General features: G+C 39.1%; 1 protein-coding gene across 1 annotated transcript in view; it reads right to left on the bottom strand.

Annotated features, from left to right (window-relative positions):
* LOC126162209 (neutral alpha-glucosidase AB) overlaps positions 1-13,459 on the bottom strand; it is a 133,285-nt gene that overhangs the window by 17,061 nt on the left and 102,765 nt on the right. The gene's annotated exons all lie outside the window — the stretch shown is intronic.

Here is a 13,459-nt window from a genome sequence, read left to right on the forward strand (position 1 = left end):
GAGAGAGAGAGAGAGAGAGAGAGAGAGAGAGAGAGAGAGAGAGAGAGACGGAGCATATCAGCAGCGCCTCTGCTGGTCACAGCACAGTGCACGCCACACAACACAGCCAGCGCCGGCCTCTGCCCTGCTTCTACCTTGGCTGCCTGCCTTGTGCAGTGCCCCATTGGATTTTGTGTTCCACATATGCCGTGGCGTCTCTGTGCGTCGTCTGCCGCGGCGTGTCTGGCGCAGCGTAACTTCGCATCGCACTCTGTCGGCGATCGTTTCAGTCGCACGTCCTGCCCTCTGGGCAGTTGATGCGAGCAACAGGACAGAGAGCCACCTAGCGGATAACATAGGAACTACTTGCAAAAACCCGCTCGCAAGGGAACGAACTATTTGTCTCGGAGCGGGTGAGTTCACCGCTACCCCCTCCCTCGGAACTTGCCCGCTCAACGCTCGCCCCACCGTCTCGACTCTAGCCAGAGCGTCGAGCAAAGCGACTCAGGTGTCACTGTGGTCTCTGCGGTCTCAGCTCACGCAGTAATACAGCTCGCGGCTCGACCTGCTCGACTCAGCGCCTCTGCATCAGAGTTCGTCCCCACTGGATATTGTTCTTCGTAGTAATGCCGCTATGTATATTACATTATTATGTTATGTATACATCAATTGTTTTTATTTTATTTTTATTTGTTTAAACTGATTAGATTAGGTTCCTGATAACTCCTCTTACTATAGGATTTTTATTATAGACACTCGAATTTACGCTTTAATTACGAGCGAACCGATAAACGTATCGCAAAATGTGATACACCAATATTTTCCTTGTTTTATTCTGCGTAAGGCTATATGCAGCACTTTCGTTTTACAGTCAAATTTATATATTTTTTTTCTTATTCTGGTACGGATTTTGCGATTTTAGGCGTCTTCGAAAGGAAACGTTCACTTTAAAAATATATGGCTTGCGATGTATTTGTATGAGGTTAATGAAATTTTAATACGTTATAGCCAAATATATTGTTAATGTAAATCTCAAGTTACAACATTTTCCGATCACCCAAAAAACCACGATAGTGCAAAATAAATCAATAATCAAAAACTTTGTCATATCGTGGAAATTTCAATAAACAATACAAAATTCTTACTCATTATCTGTGTTACTTCAAAATAGGATCAAATAAGATCAAAATACAGGTATAGTACTGGAATAAACCAAGTTTAAAGGGCAATGTGCCTTCCATTTATTTTATATTGTAAATGAGTGGTGAGTCATGAAAAAGAGCTAATTCATTTCAGGGAGTGAACAGTTCTGATCCAATCTCTGAAAAGAACAGTTTTGCCCATCTCTAATAAGCACCGTTCTGCCTGGCCGCAGCCCAGTTGAAGACTAGCTATCTATGAGATCTACAGCAGTGACTTAGGAACTGTATAATTTCACTTGTATTAGGCATTTTCTATACTGATGAGATTTCTAATTTGTCTGTCGCCATTTGCTTGCTTGTAGAGTGGCAATGGCAAGGAAAGCGTTTCTGAAGAAGAGAAATTTGTTAACATCATGTATAAATTTAAGTGTCAGGAAGTCGTTTCTGAAAGTATTTGTATGGAGTGTAGCCATGTACGGAAGTGAAACATGGACAATAAATAGTTTGGACAAGAAGGGTATAGAAGCTTTCGAAATTAGGTGCTACAGAAGAATGCTGAAGATTAGATGGGTAGATCACATAACTAATGAGGAGGTATTGAAGAGAATTGGGGAGGAGTTTGTGGCACAACTTGACTAGAAGAAGGGACCAGTTGGTAGGACATATTCTGAGGCATCAAGGGATCACAAATTTAGCATTGGAGGGCAGTGTGGAGGGTAAAAATCATAGAAGGAGACCAAGATACACTAAGCAGATTCAGAAGGATGTAGGTTGCATTAAGTACTGGGAGATGATGAAGCTTGCACAGGATAGAACAGCATGGAGAGCTGCATCAAACCAGTCTCAGGACTGAAGACCACAACAACAACAACAACATTTGCTTGCAACCCATCATCGTAAATGCACAAAGTTAAGTACTGTCATTTATTTTCTGTAATAAACTTCATTAATATGATTTGCTTGAACTGTTGTCTAGCAATTCGAGAAAGCAGGTTTCTTAGCCACCCCATATTAGACAAGTGGGTCGGACACAACATTGGCAACGAGGTGGTCAAAGGAATCCATAGCGACACCCTGAGCCTGGCTGCCAGAAATTTTCTTTTGAGTTTTGCTGGAGCATTAATTCTACATTTTCTTCTCTTTGCAGGGGTGTGTTTACTTGCTTTAACCATCTCTTATACTATTTTTGCTAATCAGTGTTTTCAGGTGGGCATTGCAGAAATTTTCTTTACTTTTGTACTTATTTTTTCTGCTTGCCTTGTATGTTTATTGCCTTTGTATTTCTAAATATCAGCAACCCACTTCACCAACCCCAATTGCCCCCTCCACACAGGTGCCTCAGCTGCAAGCGATAGATGCAACAAACCTCATACAGATGTTTCAGCTTCAGACGCAAGAGATTGCATCTCTACTCAGTACAGTACAACAGCTACTGGCGAATCAAATGAATGTAGTACAGCACCCATCTACATCAGCTCTAAGTGCTATACTGCCTTTTCACCAGTTCCATGAACTAGAAGAAGAATTGCTCTAGTAGTTGCAACTGTTTGAAGCCCATGTAATTGCTCACAATCTACCAGGTACAATGATACTTCCCTATTTCTTGTCCATGGTAGGAAGAGCAGTGTTCAGAACCATTAAGAAGCTATTTCCTAACACAAACCTAAGTGAACTTCCGTATGATCAGGTTGTACATTCACAAACTATTATGACCAACAAGTGAATGTGGTAGCAGCTAGGTGTCAATTCCTTAATTGCAAGAAATGGTCAGAACAAACTTATTGTGTGTAATAGATTTTCAGGGTATGACGAGGACATGCAAATGCAAATGTGCTTGTGGTGCTTTGTATTCAGATGTGATGTTGCACGATGAGATGGTGTACAATGTAACTGATGTCAGATTCAGAGAACAGAGTTTGAAACAGTCCGATCCATCATTTCAGCATGTAGTGCAAATATTAGAACAGTATGAATCTGGTGCTGTGTAGGCCGATATGTTTGAGCAGCAAGCAATTTGTCGGGTTGAGTCCCTTGTTAGCGATCGGCCCATTAGGCAGCGGCAGCTCGTGTGCGCCACTCTGAGCAAACAGCTCTTTAGACAGGCGATTGGAATTAAGTCATGCTCTTGGTGCTATTCACGACACAAATGCCAAGACTGCCCATCTCAACATGCACAATGTTATGCTTGTGTCATGAAAGGACATGTACCATCCGTTTGTCTGCATCGGAACAAACTTAAGAATTCTGCCCACTCACAAAAATTTCGTCACAAGGCCCTTGAAATTAGTGCAGTGTATTCAAAGCCTGCTGCGGGCATTAGCAAAATGAGCAAGCAAATATTTTCTTCAGTGCTATGCCAGTCCAACAAAATTTTTGCTCATTGGCTTCTTTGTGGAAAATGTGTGAAATTTCAGTTGGACACGAGTGCCTCTGTTACACTGCTGAATCGTAACACATATGAACTGTTAGGTTCCTCACATCTGTCTAAAACTAGCATGCACCTTGTAACATTACGAGTCAAGATAGCTGTAAAGGAAATTGAATAGCGTAAAGTTATCATTAAAAACGCACGCCGCGCGATTTGTGACGATTTGGTTGGTCATAATAGTAGTACCATGCTTTTGAATACAATTAAAATATAACGGCGATACCTGTTTAGTGTTATTGGAAATAATATGTAGTAAATTAATGAGTAAGGTAGCCGATCCTATAGGAAGAGGTGAAATTGGGCATATTAAGGTGTTTTGCTTTATGTCGACTAAGCCGATGATACGGTGTCTTTTTTTCCGTTTACTCTTAGAAAAAAAAACAAATAAGTAACGAAGTGCTAATTGTGCGTTGTGAAAAATATAGGGGCGAATTTTAAATAGCTACAGTGTATAATCAGACTAACAAATGGACATTCAGTTACGCGAAATAGCGGACAGCGAAGTGTGGTCATTAAATTGAGTACACCTACAGGGCGGTCAATTCCGGGATAAGTCTATTCGCATCTCACGAGGGACGCGGTATTGACACCAGTTATTTTTAATAATATCACGGAGAGCGGGCTTCAATTTATAAAAAGGAGAAAAGCTGTATCATTATTATTGACTGTTGGTGTTAAGCAACCAAAACTGTTCATCAAAGGGTTTCGGTGAATGAGTGGTGAATGCGAAATGAAACTGTGAACGAAGTTATGTTAAATAAAGCAGAAGAGACAAGACAGTTTGGTCGTATCTGTTATTATTCCATCAACCGTAACATTTCTTCTCGTTGTACGAAGCCTTTATAGACGATCGTTATGACAATTTGCTTTGAAGGGATCTCGTTACGAGTTAAGTTTTGGGGACCTGGTCAACAGGGGATAGTTCGTAGATCTTAGCTACTGCAGCTATTCTGGAATCAAGTGCTACCGTGACCGTTGTGTGTTGTCAATGGCTTAAGGTCATCATATCTCATGCTCTAAGATCAACGCGCCATTCCTCTTGGTATAACGGTGTCTCACGGTAACAACGACAACGCCGACGGCGAAGGAAGATACGGTAGAAGTGGCGCCACAACGTGCGGCTCGATCGAGGAGGATTGCTGCATCGAGGCGAGTGTCATCCGGATTCACGAACCCTAGAGTTGGAAAATATTGTAGCAGCCAGTGAGTCTGTCCAATGAAAGAGGTATTCTTCAATAATCACTAAAAGTGAGCGATACAACCAGGTATGATTAAAATAACTGTATAATTATAAAAAAAAAAAAAAGAAGTTGAGACTTGCGATTTCGCTAGATAAATATATATAAATACATAGTGAAAATAAGTGTATGTCTTGGTAGTGAATAATCATGTCAAAACGAACGAAAAGAATACATGATAATGTGCAGTTGAGTAGAGTAATGAGTAGAGAGAGAGAGGAAAGTGAAGAGGATATGGATGATGCATCCCATGAGCTCAATCTGGGACAGGAGACATGTACAGATAATAATACAGTTATTGATTTAGAGCCGTTAGGAGATTCAAATACAATGATAAGTAAGGTAAGCAGCGTGGGAGAACATAAAGATCTTGAAATTTTGGAAGTAGATCAGCAAGTTGATCCTCAAAATGGAAATATTAATCAAAAAATGTTTGATATGCTGATATCAATAAATACTCAAATAGGTGTAATGAATGGAAGACTTGGTTCACTAGAAAAAGATAATAAGCAATTAAAAGAGGACAATCAAAAGTTAAACGAAAAATTTGAGGCCAAATTTGGTTCATTAGAAGTTAAAATGGATTCTTTGGAAAGCAAACTGAACACCTTTGATTATAAACTGGAAAATACTAAGAAAGAATTAAAGGCGGACTGGGAGACTCAATTAAATGCGAAATTTGGAGAACAAGATGTAGAGTTTTCTAACACCTTAGAAAGGCGATATAATAATTGAATGGGAAAACTTCATGACGTAGAAAAGAAATATGAGGTAGTTTCGAAGAGTTATGATGGCCTGTCCAATAGGATGGTTAAGTGTGAAAGCAGCTGTTTCAATGCTAGCGCACAGATAGAAGAGCTTTCGAAACAAATAGTAGAGTTTGAGTCCGATGCTCGTAAGGGGATTGACAAGTATTTAGTAGATCAAACTAAAAGACTTGACGAAGATCTATCTGAATGGATAGAAATAAAAGGAAATGAAATTGTAGACAAGGTTAAGACTACTATTGGATCCCAGCCAAATGAAAATATCAATGAGCACCTAAGTAGAAATGATGAATTAATTAAGCTCTTCACTAGCGAAATTCAGAAAATAAAAGAGAAAATAGTTGAGTTACCTAAAGGGCAAAAGGAAACCAATCATAAATTGGCGGAGTTAGAACGAAAGTCATCACAAAATTTGTTGACAGAGGACGAACGTTCGGAGAATAGGTCGAAAAACAACCAAACATGTGAAAATACAAAGTACAATTGTGGTGAAAATTTGCATTGGGAAGTTGATGATTCGGTTGGTAAAGATGATGATTCTTTTGGTCAGCGAGGATATTTGTCTTCTTTAAAGGTGGAGAACAGCATTTTTAAAAGTAGACAATTCCCAACATTCTCCACTGAAAAGAACAACCTGCATCCGAAAATCTTTATCAATAATTTCAAAAGAATATTTCCACGTAGCTGGTCAGAACACGACCGACTTCAATTTATAGTATCCAAAATTACTGGAGAAGCCGCATTTTGGGCCGCTCAAGTAAGTGAAAGTTGCCATACTTGCGCCGAGTTTGAACAACTTTTTTTTGGCTAAATACTGGTCGTCGAGTAAACAAGAGAAATTAAGAAAAGAGGTTTACCAACCTGAGTATTTTAACAGTAAAAGGAGTACTTTAAGGCAATATTTTGAAAAGTACATAAATAAGACACGTTATTGGAGTGATCCAATTTCTCACAAGGAAGTGATCAGAATTTTGAAGGGAAGGTTGCCCATAAATATACGTGAAAAGTTAATAAATGTTCCTGACCACGATGTAGAACAGTTCTTGTCGGTGATTGACTCTATAGATATGATTATGGAAGACGCAAGACAAATGAGTAGTAATCAAATGTCGACTCACACTCATAGTAATACAAATAATTATAATAATAATAATAATTTAACGTATGATAATAATAATACCGAAAACCAGGTCAAACCTGCATCACAGGAGCGTGGACAATTTTCATCCTATGGTTGCAATAAAAACAATGATTATAATAAATATAGAAGAGATACTTACTGTGCTAGAGGTAAACCTCGATATGGTGATGCGAATGTGCATAGTAGTGATATTAATAAGAGTAACAGGTACCCAAGTGATGATCCCAATTGTATTCGACCTTGGGAAGATAATTCGAAGCATAATGTTCATCGGCAGGATGGAACAAATGCCTCGAGTCCTCATCCAGCACAAGGAGTTATACCAATGGGCGAAGGAGCCTCCAATGTGCGACGGGGTGAATACCATAACTCGGATCATACTGTACGGATTGTGGAAGTTCATGAACCCCCACCGATGACTCAACAAGATAGATTAAACAAATACCAGTCACCAAATGCCTTCCTAGGATGACTGGAAAGGAGAAGGAAGGCAGGCATCAATTTGAACTGAGAGTATTAAGGTACAATAATGATCAGGATATAAGGAATGAATTAACTGAAGAAAAACCTGAAGTTTCTAATAAATGTGGACAAATTTTACAGGCAATAATTCCAACAAGTATAAATAATGTTGATGTTGAAATATTAATTGATACTGGAGCAACTATTAGTGTCATGACGCTGGACTGTTTAAAACAGATAAGCCGAGGGGTAAAAATACCCACTTTTCCTATCACAGGATGTACCGTGTCTGGCGCGTTCAGCGCAAAAATGCAAAAAGTTGTGAAACAGGTACGTGTCGACGTTACAATACGGGGGGCTCAAATAGAAAGCACATTCCTGGTTGTTCCTAAAATGACAGTATCATGATCTGGGGTTTGGATTTTTTATGAGAGACCGGTGAAATCATTAATTTAGAGAAAGGTGAATGTATATTTAATTCCAATGGTAATGTTTTGACAGCCACCCTGAGAAAGGGCCGAGTAATTCCAAATCAGTTGTGTATGAATCTAATGGTAAAATATGTCAGTATTGATGATGAAAATGTGTATGATATATGCCTTATTGAATGTTCTGAAGAAATGATTGATAAAATGTCATTGCAGGAACAGGTGTTAGAATATTTATCTGTTATCCAAAGGGACGAACTGTACTACTTGTTGGAAGCATATCAGTCAATTTTTAGTAAACGTCCGGGTATAATAAAAGACTTTGAATTCCATATAAAGACGTATGCACATAAACCCTTTTGTCATACTTCCTATTCTATCCCAGGGACAAAGAAAGAAGTAGTCAGAAAGGAAATCAATAAAATGTTAGAATGGGGTATTACTGAGCCCTCAGATTCCGAATATTGTAACCCTCTTGTGGTGGTAATTAAACCCAATGGTGACATCAGATTGGTGTTGGATGCCAGAGAGATCAATAAGATCATTATACCTGTACAAACGCGACCAGAGAACCTAGAAGAGTTAGTACAAAAGTTTTATGGTGCCCGCTTTTTATCTTCTTTGGATATGCGTAGTTCATATTGGCAAACTAGAATATCGAAAGAATCTAGAAAATATACTGCATTCATTTTTCTGGGCCGAAGTTACCAGTTTACCGTCATGCCATTTGGGTTGAAAATAAGCGGTGGTGTTTTCATATCGGCATTAGATACCGTACTGGGCAGAGACCTTTTGAATGAAGTTACGTTATATGTGGATGATTTGCTAATTGCTTCTGAAACTTGGGAGGAACATTTGGACTTATTAAGAAGAGTTTTTGCGAAATTTTTGGAATACGGAGTTACTGTAAATTTGAGCAAATCCAAGTTTGCTCATAACCAATTGAAATTTCTTGGACATATAATCACTCCTGAAGGGATAAAACCAAATCCTAAAAAGATGGATGCGATTAACAGATGTGCTTATCCAAAAAATAGGACGGAATTAAAGTCATTTATCGGCTTAGTTTAATTTTTTCGACGATTTTTACCCAATCAGTTAGGAAGCCAAGACTGTTTGTTACGGCTGTTAAGAAAAAATGTCATGTGGGAGTGGAACTCCGAATGCACGCAAGCTTTTGATAACATCCGCAATGCTTTGACTAATGCTCCACTGTTACATCATCCGAGACTTGATCAAGATTTTTATATTGCTGCGGATGCTTCTGAAACAGGATTGGGTGCCACTCTTTTCCAGATGGACAATCCAGAAGATATCAGTACCATCAAAATAATTGGGTTTGCCAGCAGAACACTATCTAGCTGTGAACGTGCATATTGTACTACTGAATTGGAAGTACTGGTCGTGGTCTGGTCCCTTAGAAAGTTTCGCTATTTTGTATATGGAAAGAAGATCATTGTATTCTGTAACCACAAAGCTTTATCTTTTATTTTAACAGGAAGGATGTTCCATTCACGTTTAACCCGGTGGGCCTTGCTACTGCAAGAATATGATATTACGCTCAAATACATCAGAGGGAAAGACAACATCATAGCCGCTGCTCTTTCAAGACTACCGAAAAGAAAGAATGATGACGAGTGTGAAGAACGGACTATTGACTTTAAAGTCATGAATTTCTCAAGGCAATATTGTGAGAGGCAGATTTCACAGCTATGTCGAAGTCTTCCACAACTGCAAGAAGATGATAAGTTGTGGAAAGCCATTAGGCATGCTGTTGAAAGAAAACGCCAAGTCACTCTCAAGAACAGTATCAATTAAAATCCGGAATATTGTATCGAAAGAAGGATGAAGAAGATGTTTGGAAAGTTTGTGTTCCAAATAAATATTTAGAATCACTAGTATGGTACACTCACTTGAATTGGGGTCATTTTGGTGCCGCTAAATGTACAGCCAAAATAGCACAATACTGCTATCATCCAAATTTGGGATGTATAGCTACAAATATTCTTAAGAAGTGCAAAATATGTCAGAAGGCGAAACCCATAAACTATTGTTGGAAGATAGAATTACATCCTATCATCCCACAATAACCTTTAATGTTGGTGTCATGTGATGTCTGTGGACCACGTCCCATGACACATGGACGGTTCAAATATGTTTTGGCTTGCTATAATCTCTTTTCAAAATATGTGAAATTATATCCTTTGAAAAATCTCCACATTCGACCCATGTTACGCAAATTTATCAACAACTATATAACTGAGCTTGGCAAACCTATAATGGTCCTGACAGACAACGCTGCTTATTATACAAGCAAAGTATGGAGAGAGACTATGAAAGAACAAGGAATCCAGCACATTTACATCTCAAGATTTTACCCTTGTGGAAATCCGGTTGAGAGAATCTTCCGAGAGTTGAACCGATTTTTACGGACGTACATGCCCAAACAACATTATAAATAGATCGATTGGATTTATGAATTTGAGAAAGTGTATAATGACTTACCACACTTATCGACAGGTTATTCACCTAACCAAATAGTATTTGGTGAAAGTATTGTGCCAGAATGGATGAAGAAATTACCTGCGATAGAACAAAAGATTACCAAGAAAGAAGATATGGTGAAGAAGGTCTACGAAAACCTGAAGCATCAAGCACAATTGAGAAAAACCCGTTTTGATAAAAATGTGAAGAAAGTAGTCACATATGATGTAGGGGAAGAAATTTTATTGAGAAATCACCCAAAAGCATCAACCAGGAAAATACTGAATAAGAAATGGCAATATTTATATACAGGTCCATACAAAATAATGAAAATACCTCATGAAGGGAGCTACCTCCTGGCAGATTGTGATACTGATGTAATTAAAGGCTTGTTCCCTCACATAGACCTGAAGAAGTATTATCAATAATGAGCAAAATATAGATTCAAGAAACACTGAATGATACCAAGACTACACTCAGTGGACTAAATAAAAGCACCAGTGGATAAATACGTACTTATACTAACTTACAAAGAAAATTAAAGAATGTACCGACGATTTCCATGAGATACCTTCTTGGTATCAGCAACAATGTCGACGCTGAAATACGATTTATCCTCTCACCGAACAGCAAGGATGGATGATTTAAAAGTGGAATTAAGAGAAACAGAAAAGGACCAAATCCTCTCTGGTTAAACAAGTGGCCTAGTAAGGGTTTTGGCCTAGGATGCCAATCGTCGAACTCGGCTGTGATCCCTGCCTTGCACTGTCAGTTGAAGAACTGAGGGCTTCATCCAAGAAAAAAAATGTGGTGTGAATATGAAGTGATTAGTGTGAAGTGTTTCTAAGACAACCTATAAACAAATGTGGAATTTAGTTAAGGGCATTTTGTCTAGGCCCATTAACTCAACTTAAATATTGTAGAATGTATGTACTGACTTGTTGAGTGAATCTGAGAGTGAGTGTATTCGCCGAAACAAATACCCTCTCCTGTAAAAAAAAAAAAAAAAAGAAAAAGAAGACATCACAGTCTGGGGGGCCGTGTAACATTACGAGTCAAGATAGCTGTAATGAAAATTGAATAGCGTAAAGTTATCATTAAAAACGCACGCCGCGCGATTTGTGACGATTTGGTTGGTCATAATAGTAGTAACATGCTTTTGAATACAATTAAAATATAACGGCGATACCTGTTTAGTGTTATTGGAAATAATACGTAGTAAATTAATGAGTAAGATAGCCGATCCTATAGGAAGAGGTGAAATTTGGCACATTAAGGTGTTTTGCTTTATGTCGACTAAGCCGATGATACGGTGTCTTTTTTTCCGTTTACTCTTAGAAAAAAAAACAAATAAGTAACGAAGTGCTAATTGTGCGTTGTGAAAAATATAGGGGCGAATTTTAAATAGCTACAGTGTATAATCAGACTAACAAATGGACATTCAGTTACGCGAAATAGCGGACAGCGAAGTGTGGTCATTAAATTGAGTACACCTCCAGGGCGGTCAATTCCGGGATAAGTCTATTCGCATCTCAGGAGGGACGCGGTATTGACACCAGTTATTTTTAATAATATCACGGAGAGCGGGCTTCAATTTATAAAAAGGAGAAAAGCTGTATCATTATTATTGACTGTTGGTGTTAAGCAACCAAAACTGTTCATCAAAGGGTTTCGGTGAATGAGTGGTGAATGCGAAATGAAACTGTGAACGAAGGTGGTGGTGGTTAGTGTTTAACGTCCCGTCGACAACGAGGTCATTAGAGACGGAGCGCAAGCTCGGGTTAGGGAAGGATTGGGAAGGAAATCGGCCGTGCCCTTTCAAAGGAACCATCCCGGTATTTGCCTGAAACGATTTAGGGAAATCACGGAAAACCTAAATCAGGATGGCCGGAGACGGGATTGAACCGTTGTCCTCCCGAATGCGAGTCCAGTGTGCTAACCACTGCGCCACCTCGCTCGGTATGTGAACGAAGTTATGTTAAATAAAGCAGAAGAGACAAGACAGTTTGGTCGTATCTGTTGTTATTCCATCAACCGTAACATTTCTTCTCGTTGTACGAAGCCTTTATAGACGATCGTTATGACAATTTGCTTTGAAGGGATCTCGTTACGAGTTAAGTTTTGGGGACCTGGTCAACAGGAGATAGTTCGTAGATCTTAGCTACTGCAGCTATTCTGGAATCAGGTGCTACCGTGACCGTTGTGTGTTGTCAATGGCTTAAGGTCATCATACCTCATGCTCTAAGATCGACGCGCCTTTCCTCTTGGTATAACGGTGTCTCACGGTAACAACGACAACGCCGACGGCGAAGGAAGATACGGTAGAACCTGACTGCTTATAATGAACAAGACATTCCCATTCTCGGCAAATTGCCTGCCACATATGACTCGCATACGTGTACAGGAACTTCCACTGTGCTACAATCACTTGCTTGTGAGAACATATTTGACCTTGATTCATTTGATTTGTTTGGCTTTAACATTCAGGACAATGTATTGTCAGAGTCCGCATTCAATGCAAAAACAATTCCTGAAAGAATTCCCAGAACTTTTATCTGAAGATTTAGGCAAGGCTAACAATTTTGTTGCACATATCACTATCAAACACAATGCTCAGCATAAATTTTGACGAGCCAGAACTGTTCTCATTACATTACAGGACAAAGTCACTGCTGAACTTCAAGAATTGCAAGATAGCGGAGCTATTGTGCCCATACAATCTAGTCAATGGGCAAGTCCACTGGTTTTTCTCCACAAACCTTCAGGTCACATTTGCCTCTTTATTGACTTTAGGTCTACAGCCAACTCACAAACTGTGACTGATACTTACTCATTGCTACACCCAGAGGATCTCGTGGACAGATTAGGTGCTGGTTGTTACTTTTGAAAACTTGATTTGCGTGATGCATATCTTCAAATGAAGAATCTCAATAAGTGTGTGTTGTGAATACTCATTTGGGCTTGTTTAAATATTTGCATTTGCCTTTTGGCAGTGTTTCTGCACCCGCCATTTTCCAGTGAACTTCAGAACAGCTGACTGCTCAAGCAACAAACTGTTCAAACTATTTGGATGATATTGTCATAGCAGGTCATAAACCTAAAGAACATATTGCAAATTTGCATGCTTTGTTTCGTGTGTTATCTGATGCCGGACTAAAGTGCGGACTGGACAAGTGTGATTTATTTTTTAAACCTGAGTTGCAGTATCTATGCCATGTCATCAACATTCAAGGTGTACATCCTCTTCATTTGCATTTGTTCACCATATGTGATTTGCCAGTTCCTTGCAATGTCACAGAATTGCAGTCATTTTTAGGGAAAATCAACTAATATTCAGTTCATACCGAATGCTGCACATGCCCCCTTTGTCTGGACAGATGTGTGTCGAAG

Source organism: Schistocerca cancellata, chromosome 2 (genome assembly GCF_023864275.1).
Source record: "Schistocerca cancellata isolate TAMUIC-IGC-003103 chromosome 2, iqSchCanc2.1, whole genome shotgun sequence".
Taxonomy (NCBI): Eukaryota; Metazoa; Arthropoda; class Insecta; order Orthoptera; family Acrididae; genus Schistocerca; species Schistocerca cancellata.